This window comes from Capsicum annuum, chromosome 5 (genome assembly GCF_002878395.1).
Source record: "Capsicum annuum cultivar UCD-10X-F1 chromosome 5, UCD10Xv1.1, whole genome shotgun sequence".
Lineage (NCBI taxonomy): Eukaryota > Viridiplantae > Streptophyta > Magnoliopsida > Solanales > Solanaceae > Capsicum > Capsicum annuum.
In genome coordinates, this window is record NC_061115.1 from 197,674,517 (window position 1) to 197,693,205 (window position 18,689).

At 34.3% G+C, this 18,689-nt stretch overlaps 1 long non-coding RNA gene across 2 annotated transcripts; it reads right to left on the reverse strand.

Moving 5' to 3' along the window:
- Nucleotides 1-11,882: 11,882 nt before the first annotated feature.
- On the reverse strand, nt 11,883-16,681 carry LOC124898968. 2 transcript variants are annotated; one of them, XR_007056121.1, is made up of 3 exons: nt 16,056-16,681; nt 13,621-13,721; nt 11,883-12,324 (listed from the first exon to the last, which is right to left on the reverse strand). It is a non-coding gene; the product is annotated as an uncharacterized LOC124898968 (long non-coding RNA). The 2 variants fall into 2 exon arrangements; XR_007056122.1 differs by having other exon boundaries at nt 13,621-13,713; nt 16,056-16,662.
- Nucleotides 16,682-18,689: the final 2,008 nt, after the last annotated feature.

Consider the following 18,689-nt stretch of genomic DNA (forward strand, 5'->3'; position numbering starts at 1 on the left):
AGTTGAATGAGTCCTTCGATTATCCCAAGAAAGAGCTAATGAATCTATAGTTGCTTTCCTAACCTTAGACCGTGTAAAATACTGATATTCTGGCAGCAATTACTTTGCCTTTGTGTAACAAGCAAGTTTTGAGTATCAACACAAATCAGTCTCTCTCTAAAAGGAAAGAAAAACACTCAAAAACTAAAAAGTTAGTTCATGATAGTGATGATTGACCAAAGTAATATACGAAACAAATGACATATAGTTGATTTGAAATAGACTAAGTTCAGAATTTGAAGAATATGACACTTGAGAAACTATCCGAATGATTAGAACTTTGATCATTTAACGGATCTTGAATTTGATGGGAAAAATAAGACTTTGAACAAGATGAACTAAGTGATTTAAATAAACATACAAAAAGGCTTATTTGAAAGCTTTAAAGACAACATAGTCTTTTTATTAATAGAATGTCTGGATAGTTTTGACTATAATTAAATACGGGAAAAGCGAATTGTGAGGACAACGTGATCAATGTGAATTAGATAATAACCTAATGAAATTGAAAATGATTGGGTAAATTGGAAGGAATTCTATCAATGAACTTCTAAAGGTATTTTGGTAGGTTCCGATTTTAAGTCTTATATGCTTATTAACGCTCTAGTACTTCGAAATAGGAATAATGGACTAGTATCGTTTCAAGCCAAACATATGTTCTTTAAACACACACATATACAAACATAGACAAAGCAAAACAATAAAACACTTTAGTACATAAACAATTATTACATGTCCTAGCATGTGTGGGATCTTTCAAGCCAAAGGTAAGCCTAGCATTAAATATCAATTGAGATTCTGATAAATTGATTCAAGCTTTAATTAATGACATTACTTGAGTTTGGAGTTAGATTTCCAAACTCAATTTTCTTAAATTTTGACTTGGATTAATTTATCATTATCTCTGCACATAATATGATGATCGTCTTTGGGTCGTGAACCCATTTGACATAAGGGTGTTTCCTAAATTTGTGGGATGACACATTGGGTCAAACCACCTAAGGCTTATACATGCATGGCCTAAATCAAGGGTGGCAACGTTCTCTCTTAAGTTTTGTTAAGATTTGGGGAGACACGGACTTGGATTTCTTATATGAGAAGGCACGTGGTCCCACGACAGTAAAACTCCCGCTTACTCCATATATGTACCGACTCTCTAAAATGGGTGATTTGAAAGAATTTTGGGAAAGTACAATATACAATCTGTGTGTACAATGTGTGGGAGTGTCAGTTTTTCAAAGTGGAGGAAATATGAATGGAATGTCAGTTTATATGAAATTTAAACAAATAAACACATAATAATAATCCACAACAAGTTAGAAAGTTTCTTTTTGGTTAGAACCTAGATAAATTTTCAGCGGAGTCACCATTTTTGTTTTATCCTTTTCAGATTTCTTTTGGCGAGAAAATGATTTTGACCTTCTTAAAACTATTATAAAATATTTGAATTAATTTTAAGAAAATTCACAAAGTCGCCACTTGATTTGTATAGAAAAATCAAGAAAACTTAAAAGAGTTTCAAAAGTCCAAAAACAGAAATAAACCTTTGAAACTAGAGATTCTGAATAAGGGTTCAATTAACACCCTAAGAAGGTTTTTAAGGCACTTAGGAGTGTCCGTTTAAAATGGTTTACCATAAGAACTAACTTGACTAACTAAATGTGACTAACTTTCGCAAAGACTTGATTTCATAGAAAAATATAAAAATTATTTATTTAAACGTTTAAAAAGACATTTTTTTATTCTAAGGAAAAATATTTCACTTGAATTGAGCTAAGTTGTGATTCTTCGAATTTAAGAGAAAAATGATTTTGCTTTTGTGGAGAAAGAAAAGATTATGAAATTATTTTCTTATTATTAATTATTATAGAAAAAATCGATTATGTAGAGATAAAATATTAAGAGAATATTTGATTAAAAGTGCTTTGCTAATCTTTTGAAAAAGGTTGATTTTCAAAATAAATTAGTTTCTTAGATTTTGGAGAAAATTTCTTTAATCTAAAATAAACCATTAATTATATGAACAAAACAAACAAAATACTTAATCTTTAAAAGATGTTTTAAGGGGAAAATTGAAGGAATTAATTTAATCCATTTTAGATGATATAAATTAAGTGAAAAAAATTAAAAAAAATTAAAAATTTATGACGTAAATAAAGAAAACTAAGATAAAAAGGAAAAATTACATATACACAAATTAACTATTAGTTATTACAAAATATCCCTATTTTGAAAAGTAATTACAAATATCTCATATTAATTACACAAATTCCTTCCTTTTAAACTTTTCTCTCTTTTCCTTCTCATACATCCCAAACCACCATATTTTCCTCCAACATTGTACTCCATATTTTTCGCCTAAAACCTTGCTAACATGATTTGGGGGTTTTAATTTTTTTTTCAATTATCAAGCATTAACTGATCTAATTAACTTTATCACTTTCTTCATTTAAATAAAAAATTATTTCGATTTTTTTCTCAAATCTCCCCCTCTTCTTTCTCACCCCCCCCCCCCCCCCCCCCCCCCCCCCCCCCCCGAATTACCAGACGTACACCAAAGAAATGAGACAACGTCCTCCCACCAAAGAAAGGAGACAACGTCCTCCTAAACCAGGAAATTGCACGGTATCGATCATATAGTTTATGTGTATATCTTGTACAAATCTCCAGTACACAACTTTCTTCATACTTGAATATATAAAAAGAGATCGTGTGAACATAATTTCTTGTGTATATGTCGAACACAAGTAATTACTGTGTATATTTATTTTTCAATATTTATTGTGTATATCCTGTACAAATCTCCAGTAGTTTATTGCTGTGTCAAATTATTATGATTTATGGGCTTGTTTTCGCATGATTTAAGGAAAGCATTATACATTAGAAAGGTAAATTTTTTATACTAATTTATTTATTTCAGTAAATAGTTTCTTGTACGTTAATATATTTTTATAATATTTTACACGTATGTAATATATTTTTATAATATTTTACACGTTTCTTATACGTTAATATTTTTTATAATACATTACATTGATATATTTTGATATACATTGGGTACATTATATTTTACAATTATAACCTTAGACGTATGTTATAATATGTATAGTATTACATTATACATTTAGAAAGTTTATGTTTTACATTTGTTTTATTGATAACATTATACATAGATATACTATGTATAAGGTTGCATTACATATTTAGAAATCTTATGTTTTACATTAATTTTCATGATAACATTATACATAAATATACAAAGTATAAGGTGGACACATACATATTTAACTATTGTATAAGGTTTTTTTTTTTGTTTTTGACAGTCTGCTGTAAAACGAAAGAATACAAATGTTTTTGGCTTTTTTTTTTCAAATTGAATTTCAAATCGCAATTTCAAAAAAAAAAAAAATTATGGTGATGTTTGAATATTTTTGAATTTGAATTACAGTTACTATTTTTAAGCCTCCACAAAATTAGTGCATTAATTACAGCTCTTAATTAGGAAAGAGAATATTGGTTTCTAATTTTATTTTCATAATTTTAGGCATAGCAGTTTCATCATACATTACAGATACGTATGAGGTACAACGACATGTATAAGTATTTTTTCAAATCTGGGAGAGAGAAAGTCAATCCGGGATCTTATGTAATTAGTTCCATTAAGGATGGGATTTATGTTGCTTATCCAAAATAAAATGACAACACTATAGGGGTTTATCTAGGTTAATTGATTAAAAAGTTAGTCAACACAAATAGCTACAAAAATAATATAAGAATTAAAATTGGACCCTAAGTTAGCCCATCAATAAAGTTGTCCAGCTTTTGGGCCATCCTATATGGACTTTTGGTCCATTTCTGCAGTGTATACCCAGCTGTATACTGACTGTATATCACAGTCCTTCACCCTTGCGTTTTTGTGTATATTTCAACGTATATACTGTATATCAACGTAGAAATCAGCATATTCCCTCTCCATATTTCATTTCACACTGTATGATGGTATGCAGCTACGACTTTCAGTGTATACACATTGTATATCAGCATATACCAGCCTGTATATGTGTGCTATCCTGTGTATATCAGTCCAAATTTGGACTTCAATGAGGCTCGACTCGACGGACATCAAAAGCGAAGGAATGGGGAGTCGGATCGGACATGTTCAAGATGGATTCATGCAAAAGATAGAAAAGGTAAAGATTAGGTACGTATTTATATATGAAATAAAATTTAACTTGAAATGATTTCCAATGGTTCAATGAATTTTCCAGGAAAAGGAAAAAAAAAGTGCAAGAATGCATGCATACATCCAAACATTTTTAGAAAAGAAAAGCCAAAATTCTGAATTTTTAACACTTTTTCACACAAATAAAAATAGTAACACCCAAGAGCATGAAGAGATAGTTGGGAAGACATTATTATTACTATTATTTATTATTATTATTATTTCTAACGAAAGAAGGAAAGCGACCAACAAAGTGATGGTTCGCCTAATACTTAAAACTATACATTCAAACTAGTAGAAATGAAGTCATAGATTAAACTATTTGAAGGCGGTTCAATATTTGATCCAAAATAGGGAGGTACTTGATTTTAAACCCACAAAGGAATATAAGTCCTAACTTGATATACACAACAAATAGTCATTGCAAAAAATGAAATAAAATCTCAATTTATTACCACACATGGCCAAAAAGGACGGACTATACTATAGATTCAACTAGCTGTCAAACAAGTTGGCTTTTAACCCTTTACGATAAATCAGTTAAATAAATAACCTCACGTGTCCAGACATCAATCAGAATTCAAAAAAAAAAAAAACAAAGCATTAAAAGGCTCAAGTTTGATTTGTTCCAGCAACTAATTAAAATTTCAAGAGGTTGGATATAAAAAAAAAAAAACATACTTAAGTTATAGAGTCCATATGAAAAAAAGAGGGATGGAGAAAGAAAAATCACAACTAAATAACAAGTATACTCAACTATGCCAAATTGTTGTAATGACAAAACCTTTCACCGCCTTTGTCGAGCTTCACATCATCTTTGCAAAGAACTGTGTTTTCGGTTAATTTGATTGCAAACATTCACTAACTAATCAATAGTCTTCATGCTTTCCGAATGTGTGACCGTTTGAGTGAAAAGTTGATAAATATGAATTCACTTTCCCAAGTGTTACGTGTGAATAAATATTCTAGATATGAGCCAAAGAAAATGACCCTCACACATAACAGAGGAATTCGATCAAAATGATGCAAACATCAACTTAAGCAAACAGCCTTCAGAAACTTTGGAGGACGAAGGAAGCAATCAGAAATAAATCTTTAACCTTTTAATCTAATTTGTAACAGCAAGGAGAATACCAAAACCCAGAGAAAAATGCTCAACATTAAAAAGGAAAGAAAACTACTCTTATGCTAATCGTTAGATTTGACTACAAACAACAAAGCAATAATCGATAGGAAAGGAACCTAGACACTACCAACAACTGGAAGTAGAAACAACATCATAAACAAACATGGGATCCAAAAATAATTCAAGAAACAAAATTTAAGCACTACAAATACCAAACAAAAACAGAAAAGAAACGAAGTTTAAGCACTACAAATACCAAATGAAAACAGGAACTCATGAAAAATAAAAGAAAACAAGAAAGACCTATTTCGGAGCAGCTCACTGGGACGACGAGCTTTGACGACAAACTTCCAGCCGAGTTTAAATTTTGACCTTTCGGAGTTTAATTTTTTGTCGGAATGGAGTTTTTTCTTAGTTTGTTTCTTGTAGAATTTTTGGTTCCGTAAGACTAGAAGCATACGCCTCCCGAATCTTCAAATTTTTCCCCAGAAATCCTCTACCCCCTTGCCTTCTTCCCCTCAATCCCTATTTATAGTGGAAGACACTGATTTTTCTATTTAAAAATAGAGAAGACATATCTCTAAAATTCGAATTCCGAACTGGCCCTTCTAATTTGGATTGGATTTTGGATTTTGGATTTTGTAACACACAATCTTGAGCAAGAAAGTCAAAAAGATGGCTCCTAGGCCTGCAAAATTTAAAGATAAGATGAAAAGATAGAGTTTTTTATGATTTTTGGATCTTTGTTGGTTGAGTTTCAGTGTTGGGTCGGGTATCAGTCATTGTTGGCCAAAGTTGGGTCTGCCGATGGTATCGAGTTGATTTATGGGTCGGAGCGGTTGGTGATTTTGTCATTATTTGTTGGGTGGTCGTCGATGTTGATGTTGACATCGCTATTGTGTGTTGTTGTTGAATACATTGGGACCACATGTAATTTCATCCAAACTCCACACTAGTATGATATTGTCCGCTTTGGGTCAAGTCCTCACGGATTTGTTTTTGGGCACCTCCCAAAAGGCCTCATACTAGTGGAGTTGGGTGAGACTCTTAAATATTGGACATGTATCCTCTATTTCTCCGATGTGGGATTGATTTTATTCCCAATAATCCTCCCCTCAAACCAAGACCACAACACTCGTGACCTCTCTTTCAGTGATAATCCATTTGATCTGGCTAGCCATCTTTTACCGCCACTACCAACCAGTGGGACACGCCGCTTGACCACTACTTGTCAAGAAGACTTTCGACACAAGGCATCAACCATAAATCTCAGCTACTGGGTCACTTCATATGATCTGCCAAATATCTTGTACCGCCGTTATCACCAAATGGGACACGCTGCCTGACCACCACTCCCTAGAAAGACTTTCAACACAAGGCACCACCAACAGATCTCCAATCTTGTCATCACACTAGGAATTTCTCACCAACCGCAGTCCACTACTCCGACACACCCAAACCTGGGCTCTAATACTACTTGTTGGGTCCGCGTGTAACTCCGCACTAGTATGATTTGTCCGCTTTGAGCCAAGCCCTCACAGATTTATTTTTGGGCACACCCCAAAAAGCCTCATACTAATAGAGTTGCATAGAGTTGCATGAAACTTTAAATATTGTACATGTTTCCTCTATTTCTCCGATGTAGGGTTGATTTGCTTCCCAACAATCCTCCCCCCAAACCAAGACCACACCACTTATGACCTCTCCTTCAGCGATAATCAATTTAATCGCACTAACTATCTAATATCACCATAACCAACTAGTGGGACACGCCGCTTGACCACTACTTGTCAAGAAGACTTTCGACATAAGGCATCAACAGTAGATCTCAACTACTAGGTCACTTCATATGATCTGCCAAACATCTTGTACCACCATTATCACCCAATAGGACACACTGCTTGACTACCACTCGTCAGGAAGACTTTTGATACAAGGCACCACCTGCAGATCTCCAGTCTTGTTGTTACACTGATAACTTCTCACCAAATACAGTCCACTACTCTGATACACCCGGTCCACTACTTCGACATACCCGAACCTGGGCTTTGATACCATTTGCTGGGACAACGTGTAACTTCACCCAAACTCCGTACTAGTATGATAATATCCGCTATGGGCCTAGCCCTCATGAATTTATTTTTGGGCACATCCCAAAAGGCCTCATACTAGTGGAGTTGGGTGAGACTCTTAAATATTGGACATGTATCCTCTATTTCTCCGATGTGGGATTGATTTGCTTCCTAATAGAATATTGTCCTTGAATGGGTTTTTTCCGTGGTTGTGTTGTTATCGTGTATTGCTGTTGATGTTACTCGTTTGTGGTAATGGAATAAAGAGGAAAGATGAGGATTTGGGTCGAGTTGTATGGAATGGGCTGGGGTAATTCTATAAAATAAAAAGGGGTTCTTGGGCCATTTAAAATATAGCCAAATGGTAGGATTAAATTATTTATTGAATAGCCAATATTTTAGATCCTTAGTCAATTAATTTAAATTTCAACCAAATTGATAAATTAATTGGTTAATTACATTGCAATTATGACCAAATCAATTTCAATTATGGTTAATTCAATAAATTGACTAAATTGAATCGAAATTCGAAATGATTTTACATCGAACTTAGTCCCGAGCTTCTTAAAAAACCAAACAAATAAATTTTCTTAAATAAATTATTTTGAGACTAAATTGTGGTTAAATAAAATCTCTAACTATTTGAATCAATTTTCAAAATAATGCTTGGTTAAAATCTATTTTTTGTAAATTGATTATTTAAGTAATGAAATTATACAATCTCGTATGTATGAATATGCAAAATATAATCGCTACTTGAAATGACAAAGTCACCTAGATAAATAATTGATTTTTTTATCTGAAAATTAAATATTATAATTTTATTTAAAATCAAAGACACTCAGGATTAAACTTAATCATGGAGGGAAAAATTAGGTATCAATACCTAGTCTTACTGGCAGTCTCTTCAACTAGCAGTCTTTCACCTACTCTATTTGTCCCTTAGCTAGACAACCTCATTTACCTTTTATTGATAACACTTTCTCTTTATCTTCCCCTTTTGAGTTGATCTATATTGATACTTGGGGGCCTTATCACTCCACTACTTATGATGGTTTTCGTTATATCCTCACCATTGTTGATGACTATTCCCGTGCTACCTGAACACATCTAATGGGTTCCAAAATTAATGCATTTGATCTTCTTAAGGCTTTTCTCACTTTGGTGGAAACTCAGTTCAATGCTTATGTTAAGGTAGTTCGTAGTGATAATGCTTTAGAACTTGGATCTTCTTTGTCTGGTTCTCAGTTCTTTTCCTCCAAAGGCATCATTCACCAAACTTCTTGTCTCTACACTCCTCAACAAAATGGAGTTGTTGAGAGAAAGCATAAATTTCTCTTAGAAACTGCTAGGGCTTTGCTTTTTCAGTCCCATCTTCCTATTAGGTTTTGGGGGGATTGTCTTTTAACAGCCACTTACCTTTTTAATCGGTTTCGTTCCCCTACTTTGCATCACAAGAGCCCTTTTGAATTACTTCATCATAAATCACCCTCCTATTCCCACCTCAAGGCTTTTGGGTGCTTGTGTTACTCAACTATCCCTATTCTTTATAGAAATAAATTATCCCCTTCTAATTCTTTGTGTTTTTGTTGGATATCTTTTTGCTAAAAGGGGTTACAAGCTTTATAACTTTCTCTCCAAGACTTGTTTCATTTCTAGGGATGTTGCCTTTTATGAAACCACCTTTCCTTTACATTCACTCTCTTCCCATACCCTACTTTCTTATCTATTTCATATTTCTTTCTTTGATGACCCTGCTTCTCCTCCAACTGCTTCTGTCTCTACACATGAGTCTACTGTATCCCCTGCTTTAGTACCCCTTATTCCAGCTTTTGTTCCCCCTTCTAGAAAGTCTTCTAGGGTGTCCCATCCTCCTGTTAAATCTTCAAGATTATATGTGTCATTCTTTCTTTCTTCCTTACTCCACCTATTCTCCTTCTTGGGCTTCTTTACATGGTTAACTATCTATTTGTAAGCCTCACAGTTACTCTCAGAAAGCTGTATTTCCTTAGTGGCAAGATACAATGAGACAAGAGTTTTATGCTTTGGAGTCCACTAATACTTGGTCTGTTGCCCCACTTCCCTATAGAAAGAAACCTATTGGTTGTAAGTGGGTTTACAAGATCAAGTATAGGGCTGATGATTCTTTGGAAAGATATAAGGCTCGATTAGTGGTCCAGGGGGTACTCAGGTTGAAGGTGTTGATTTTTATGAAATATTTTCCCAATGATCAAAATTTCCACTATCAAGACCCTTGTGACTGTGGCTATTAAGCATCGTTGGTCTCTCTTTCAACTTGATGTTAACAACGCTTTTCTCCATGGGGATTTGGATGAAGAAGTTTACATGAAACGGCCTCCTGGACTTACTGTTTTTGATTCTTCTTTTTCTATGATTTGCAAAATCAATAAATCATTATATGGGCTTCGGCAAGCCTCTCGTTAATGGTACGCCAAGTTGACTCATGCCCTTCAATTGAGGGGTTATGCCCATTTTCTTAATGATTACTCTCTCTTCACTAAAGGTTCGGGGGATTCTCTTGTCATCTTAGCTGTCTATGTTGATGATATTATTTTGACTGGCACTGATCTCAAAGAAATTACTGATCTCAAGTTGTTCCTCCATGAATAATTTAAGATAAAAAAAAAAAATTAGGTTTGTTGCATTATTTCCTTGGTATTGAAGTATTATATTGTGACACTGGTGTTCTCTTGCATCAAAGTGAATTTGTTCATGATCTGCTTATTGATTATCATTGTGATGTTTCATCTCCTGTGGTTTACCCTTTGGAACTAAATTGTAAGTTGTCTGTTGACATGGGTGATCCTTTGGAGCAGCCTAAGGTTTACCGTAGCCTGGATGGCAAGTTGAATTTTTTAACTCATACTCGGTCGGACCTCTTTTTTGTTCTCCAATATTTGAGTCAGTATTTGTAGTGCCCTTGTGTGCCTCACATGCAGGCTGCCTTACATCTTTTATGTTACCTGAAGGGTTCCCCTGGGTTTGGTTTATTTTTTAATAATTCTACTGACTTCTCTTTACAAGTTTTTTGTGACAGTGATTGGGTTTCTTGCCCGAATAGTCATCGTTTTGTCACTGGGTTTTGCATTTTAATTAGAGGCAGTTTGATTATCTGGAAGTCCAAAAAAATCCAGTGGTGTCCCTTTCATCTGCTGAATCTGAGTATCGCTCGTTGAATAAGGCTATGGGTGAACTCACTTGGCTTTTCCATCTCCTTTCTGACTTTGGTCTGCACTCTTCTCTACCAGTTCTAGTGTTTTGTGACAGCAAGTCTGCTATTCATATCGCCAAGAATACTATATTCCATGAGTGAACGAAGCACATCGAGTTGGATTGCCACTTTGTCCGGGCTAAACTAGGTGTTGTCTTGATCACTTTGCATCACACTCCGAGTGCTTCTCAAATGGTTGACATTTTCACGAAGGCCTTACTTGGTGCTGCTCATCACTTTCATCTTTGTAAGTTGGGAGTTATCTCACCCTCCAACTTGAGGGGGTGTTAAGCTACATGATAATATCATAGCTATTGGTGGAGTGGGCTAGTCCATTGTATTTGTGTATATATTTTTGTATGATGCCCATATGGTGTATAAGGCTCAATATCTTATTTATTATCTGGTTTTATTACTTTATTTCAGGTCATGTATATATATTATGTAACCCGCATTATGTGGAACACAGATTCATAATTGAAGAGATCAGTTACAAGCATTAGATATTTTCCTCTCTCTTCTTTCTTCTTAAAGCTTCATTTCTCACATAAGTTTTGCTCTGAATATGGTATATTCTTATTTCTAATATACTTTAATATATGATAGAATTAAAAATGAGGTTAAATCTGTGTAGGAGCTAATACATCACCAGCCGTAATTTTGATCCTCAAATCAAGTAATTAGATTAGTCACTTACAATGAGAAAACTAAAATGATTTTCTTTAACTATTAAAGTTTGTTTCTATTCATGGTGTTGGTAAAAGGGATAGATTAAAAAGTCTTAATGTAATGATCATTGAACAATTGGGGAAAGTGTATCAGTTTATAAAAATAAGGAAAGTGAAAGGGATAAGATGTGTTGTACAACTATAAATAAAGTCACATGTGTGGTGGGTGAGCTCTTAAGGGAATAGGCCAGTTAACGGGTCAGAGAATAAAAATGGCCCAATTGTAGAATCAGGCCCAATTCGTAGATATGAGTCCAATAGTTGAGGAGTCTATAAAGTCACCTATTAAGAGCGTGAAACGTATGCAAATTCTGGTAAATTCAGTTACAATTCCCTAACTACTTTTCCCTTCTTCGATCCTCTTCTTCTCCTTACCTAAATCATTTTTCTTCTTTCTTTCTTATGTTCAAGTTCACCAATGGAGTTAGTTAGTGATCAATGTTGTAATAGTATTTCTACACGATTAATAAAAGAACTCCTGTTTCTATTATTGTTTTGTTATCAAATTTTATTTTCAATTCTTAATACATAATAAAGTGGTATCAGAGCCTTTTCTTGGCACCATAACTATAACCGAAACTCATGCAAAATCTATGGAGGAAAGTGTCAAAAAATTGGAGAATCAATTTCAAAACTACATGACAGAAACTAATAAAAAATTGGAGTCAAATATCTCAAAAATGGACGAATTGCATTGCAAATTGAATATGATGATGGAGAAATTCTTCGCGAACAAGGATGGCATTCTGGGTAGTGGAACAGTAGAGAGGCATCCTTCAAAAACTTTGGGTAGTAGAGTTCGAATGATGGATTCCCAGGATAATTCTAATGGAAGGTCGTACAACCACTTCACGAGGTCCAAGGTAGAATGTCCTTACTCTGAGGAGGGTGAACCTCAGTCGTGGCTGCAAAAATGTGAAAGGTATTTCAGATATCACCACATAGTTGATGCTAAAAAAAATTAGAAACTGTCGTGCTGCATTTGAATGGGAGGGCCGAGTCTTGGTTTTTATCTTACCAGTTGAGTAAGGGTATAGTCAGGTGGAAGAATTATGTAGAGAAAATCTGTAAAAGCTTTAATGATTCTTATAATAGCAATCTTAACCTACTGGGGAAAACTAAGCGAGTAGAACAAAAAGGGACATTGACGGAGTATTTAGAAAAACTTGAAGATTTGAAGGCTTGGGTTTTTATCAAATATCCCACCATCTCTATAGATTTTTTGTTGTGATTTTTCATTAAAGGATTGAAAGAAGAAATTAGACATATTGTGAAAATATTAAACCCATACATTTTTAGTCAAGTTATAAAGAAGTCTAGACACAAGGAAGAGTGTTTAGATGCCATGAATAAGAGGAGTAGAATAACTATCAGGAAACAGTCAAGCCACTATAATACAGGCACTGGTGTTACAGGTCAAAATCTTCTAGTTATATGCCAATAGAGGGCAATTATAACTCAACATTATCAGGGTCCAAGTTGTTCGAGGCTAGAAAAGCAAGAAGGGAGTATTATAGGTGTGGGAAGAAGTATTTCATAGGGCATCAGTGTAAAGATAAGCAATTAAATACTCTAAGTGGAATCACTGGACAAGAAGAGAAACTTGAAGATTCAGTAGAAAAAGTTATGAGAGACCTTCAGATATTCAAGAAGTGATTCTGGATGAATCTATCAGTTTACATGCACTATCAGGTACTATTGCTTCAACCACTATCAAGTTGAAGGGGTGGTATAGGAAGCAGGGTCTTATAATTTTGGTAGACAGTGGTAGTACCCACAGTTTAATTGATGGTAGCAATGCTAAGCAACTTGGGTGTGTAGTACAAAAAAACTTTCCTATGAGGACGACTGTATCAAATAAGAGTCATTTGATGAGTTACCATTCTTCCCCTTACTTCAAATGAAAGATACATGGAGTAGATTTTGAATTTAAAGTTAGATTACTGGAGATTGGTGGATGCGATAAGGTATTGGGGGTAGACAGGATGAGGTAATATAATCCAATCTTATTTGATTTCATTGCTTGTAAATTGCAGGTTAGTATGAAGGGAAAAGGGTAGAATTAAATGGATATTCTGAAGAAAGAAAGTTACAGTCCTTGTCAACATCTGGGGTCAACAAGTTGCTGAAGAAGGGTTAACTTTTATGGGCTCACATGTTCACACTGGAAGCTATTGCAGTTGAGTCTAAGACAGTCATACCTGATGAGATCAATAGAGTCTTACAAGACTTTCTAGAGTTTTTCTCTAAACCAAAATCCTTGCCACCAAATAGAGGTCATGACCACTCCATCCCTATCAAACTTGATGTAAATCCAGTCAGTATTAGACCCTACAGGTATAATTATTTTCAAAAACATAAAATAGAGAAACAGGTTAACGAAATGTTACATAATGGTATCATACAACCCAGCCATTCCCCTTTCTCATCCCTAGTTTTATTGGTTAAAAAAATGGTACTTGGAGGTTTTGCATTGATTATAGGAAACTTAGTAAGATGACAATCAAGGATAAATTCCTTATACCATTAGTGGATGATTTAATGGATGAACTGAGTGGCTCTTGTATTTACTTTAAGATCGATCTTAGAGCAGGGTACCACCAAATAAGGATGACGGAAACTGATGTCTATAAAACTGCATTTAGGACATTATAAGTTCAAAGTAATGCCCTTTAGCTTGACTAATGCCCCTGCCACTTTTCAAGGGATTATGAACTATGTTTTTCAACCCTATTTAAGGAAATTTGTGTTGGTTTTATTTGATGATATATTAGTGTATAGTTCATCTGTACAAATGCATGCTTTACATTTAAGGAAAGTGATAGAAATATTGCAAAAAGAACAGTTGTATGCAAAAATGTCTAAATGTTATTTTGGACAAAACAAGGTGGAATACTTGGGTCATATAATCTCAGGTCAAGGTGTAGCCACAAACCCCACAAAGATTGAGGCCATGGTCACTTGGCCTGTTCCTAAGTCTATTAAGGAACTAAGGGGTTTCCTAGGACTCACAAGTTATTATAGGAGGTTTGTCTAGTCCTATGGCATAATTAGCAAGCCATTAACTAATTTTCTCAAGAAGAATTTATTTAAGAGGACTAAGGAGGCAGAATTAACATTTCAACAGATGAAACATACTATATCCACTGTACCAGTACTTGCCATGGTTGATTTTACAAAGCCCTTTATTGTAGAAACTGATGCTTGTTCTACTGGCATGAGGGTTGTCTTAATGCAGAAAGGCAGACCTATTGCTTATTTCAGCAAAGATTTAGCTCTCAAACACAGGGGTCTATCCACATATAAGAAAAATATATGTCTGTTTTATCTGCTGTAGACAAATGGAGGCATTACCTTTAAGGAGGACATTTTATAGTGATAACAGATTATCAAAGCCTAAAATACCTATTGGAGCAAAAGGTTACCACTGCTTTACAACAAAAAGGTCTTACTAAGCTTTTAGGTTTGGATTATGAGGTATAATACAAGAAAGGGGTCGAGAATAAGGTGGTTGATACTCTTTCTAAGAGGGAAGGGGAAGATTCTACTCTCATGGCCTTGTCTACCACTCAGACTACTTGGTTATAGGAAGTAGAAGACAATTATTCAGCTGATCCTATTGCATCTCAGTTATTTATCACATTAATTATCTCTCCTACCAGTATTCCTGACTATTCCTTATCCCAACGTATCATCAGGTTCAAGAATAAAATCTACATTAGGAGAAATATTACTTTGAGATAGAAGATTTTGGAGGCCTTGCATCAGTCTTCCTTAGGAGGTCACTCAGGTCAACAAGCTACTTACAGAAAAGTCACTTCTATATTTTATTATCCTAATTTAAAATTGGAAGTGTGTAAGTGGGTTAGTGAATGTGATGTTTGCCAACTGGTGAAGAATAACAGACCCGCCACTATGGGTTGTTACAACCCCTGCCTATTCCTCAACAGGCTTGGCAAGACATTTATCTAGATTTTATGGAAGGACTACCTTGTTCCCACAGTAAAAATATAGTTTTGGTGGTCATCAATTGATTTACTAAGTATGGACATTTTTTAGCAATCAAACATCCTTTTACTGCCCAAGATATGGCTGACTTATTCATGCGGGAGATACACAGATTACATGGTCTTAGGAAGACCATTGTCTTGGATCGGGACACTTGTTTCACTGGTCATTTTTGGCAGCACCTTTTTAAGACACTGGGGACTAAAGACACTGGGGACTAAACTTACTATGATTATAACCTATCATCCTCAAATGGATGGCCAAATTGAACAACTGAATCATTGTATGGAGGCTTACTTACATGCTATGGTCTTTGGATATCCTAAATCCTGGGTGAAGTGGCTTCATTTGGCAGAACTAAGGTACAACACTAATTACCATACTTCTCTTAAAACCACTCATTTTCAAGCCTTATACGACTACCCCCTCCCCCCTTCCTCCCCCCACTCAATTACCCGTAGGGTCTTTGCCCCTTTATAACCACGACCCTGCCAAAGTAAGTGTAGCTCAATGACAATAGGTGATTCAAAAATTTTGATATAACTTGACACAAGCACAAGCACGTATGAAGTTCTATGCAAACCATTTCAGAACTAAAAGATCTTTAGAAGTGGGAGATCTAGCTTACCTAAAATTACAGCCTTATTGTCAATCTCCAATTGATGTGCACAAGAATATCAATTTGTGCGCGCATTACTTTTGGCCTCAAAAGGTGTTATAGAGGGTCGGCGAAGTAGCTTATCGCCGTGAACTACCGCCAGGTTCACAGCTACATTCGGTTTTTCATATTTCCTAGTTAAAGTGATCAGTTGGTCCAGTTATATCTCCTCAATCTCAACCTCCGGCATGTGATGACTCCGAACACGTTTTGATTCAACCCATTACTATCTTAAGTAGAAAAATAGTTAAGGTTAAAGATGGTGTTGGTAAGAAAGTTTTAATTGAATGGGCAAACCTTGGCGTGGACAACGCTACTTGGAATGACTGGGGATATATCAAGCATCGATTTCCCAAATTTTTTGCTGCACAATAACATTGAGGACAAGGTCATTCATCGTAGGGAAAGAGATTATAATGTTCACTGATTAATTGGGGAAAGTGTATCAGTTTATGGAAATTAGAAAAGTAAAAGGGATAAGATGAATATGTTGTACAACTGTAGATAATGTCACCTGTATGGTAGGTGATCTCTTAATGAAATAGGCCAGTCAACAGGTTGGACAATAAAAATGGCCCAATTGTAGAATCAGGCCTAATTCGTAGATCTGAGTCCAATAGTTGAGGAGTCTATAAAGACACCAATTAAGAGCGTGAAATGTACGCAAATTCTGGTAAATTCAGTTACAATTCCCTAACTACTTCTCCCTTCTTCTTTGATCCTCTTCTTCTCCTCACCTAAATCATCTCTTCTCTTTTTATCAGGTTCAAGTTCACCAATGGAGTTATTTAGTGATCAATGTTGTAATAGTATTTCTATATATTGATTAATAAAAGAACTCCTGTTTCTATCATTGTTTTGTTATCAAATTTCATTTTCAATTCTTAATACATAACACTTAATGAGGATAACAGATGGCCCTTGAAATTCCAATACCAACAGAACTAAAGATTAATTTTAAGATTCCTAAACCCAAACCTATTAACATTTTTTTTTATTGTTAGAATACTAAAGTTTCTTACTGATTAGAGAATCTTACGATCTTACGTCTTATTTTACTGGAGATTCTTTTAACCTATTCTTCATAGTATTACTTTCTCTATTGACCATCTAGAAGCAGCAAATTACATGAGATGACCCCAACAGTGGGTGACTATATTTTTTTATCCTTCATAATTTTTTTTTAGAAATTAGCCTTTCTTTCTTTTTATGAATAGGACAAGTACCTTTTTCCCCTCTAACTTCAAATGTTTTTATACTTTTCATGTTCATTTGTCTCGCAAATTCTATTTCTTTTCTTCCTTTTTTTCTTTTCACTTTTTTTATTCTTCTTTTTTTTTAATTTATTTTTCTCATCCTTTATTTTCTTTTTTTCTTATCTTATTTTTCTCAAACATTATTTATTTTTCATTTTCTTTTTAAAAAAAAATTTACATGTATCAACCTTTATTTTTTTCTTTTCTCATTCTATTTTTTTTATTTTTCTCAAACTTTATTTTATTTTTTCCAACCCATATTTTTCTCTTCTCTTTTTTTTGTCTCGATCTTTATTTTTTTCCTCTTTCTTTTCTTCTCTTTTATCTTTTTGCTCGACTCTTATTATTCTTTGCTAATGAAAAGAAAGTTGAATAATTCACAAAGAGTATCTTCTTTCTTTGATATTGAAGTAAACTTAAGGGCGTGAAAGCTCTTAGGTTAAGTCTTGCCTCTAAGACAAGAGTTATAGAACATCTCATAATGTAAACCCCCGAGTCTGCACCCCAAATGCCACACGATGCTTACGACCCCAAAGGACCACAAGCTAACCTATGATTGAAATCTGTTGTGAGCACTGAGTAATAATACTGTAATAAATATGGAAAAATAGGCTGAAATACCATAAGGTTCAAAACCTAATATATTGATAAAGGATACCAACTGTAATAATAATTTGTACAACTGAATACTGTTTGAAAGTCTAGTTTGAAAGCCTCTATCTATCTGAATATGGAGTTGATGGAACAAGTCCCCAGCTAATTTAGACTACTGAAATTAATTGAATACTGAAATAATGAAATGATATGATAACTTTATCCTTGAATTATAAGGACTCACCACTAGGTCTGTTGCTAATAGTATGGGCTGCTAAGTTCGGTCAGGATCCCATGTGCCTGAACCTATAATATAAAACATCATAGCACAAAAGAAAAGGTATGCATTAGTACTTTGAATGTACTGGTATGATAATTGAGGGCTGATATACAAAGGTTCATATGCATGAACAATAACTAACTGAATAGCATGAATACAACTGAATGAGAGTACATGTATAACGAAAATTGATGAAATACTATTTATGCAATAATGTGCACATATCTACATACTCTATGTTTGAGATCATAGTAACACTGGATTTTGAGTTTTGATAACTGAACGACTAATACCCGAGTTTATGGATAACTATATTACTGATAGATGAGTGACTGTTTTTGATAGTCCTAATTCTGTAGAACTGAATTGAGTTATATATTGAGCTGGGTGACTGTGTCTGATAGTCCTGATTTTGTAAAACTGAACTAAGTTCTATACTGAAACTGAAACGAAAACTGTGAAAGGTAATCATAT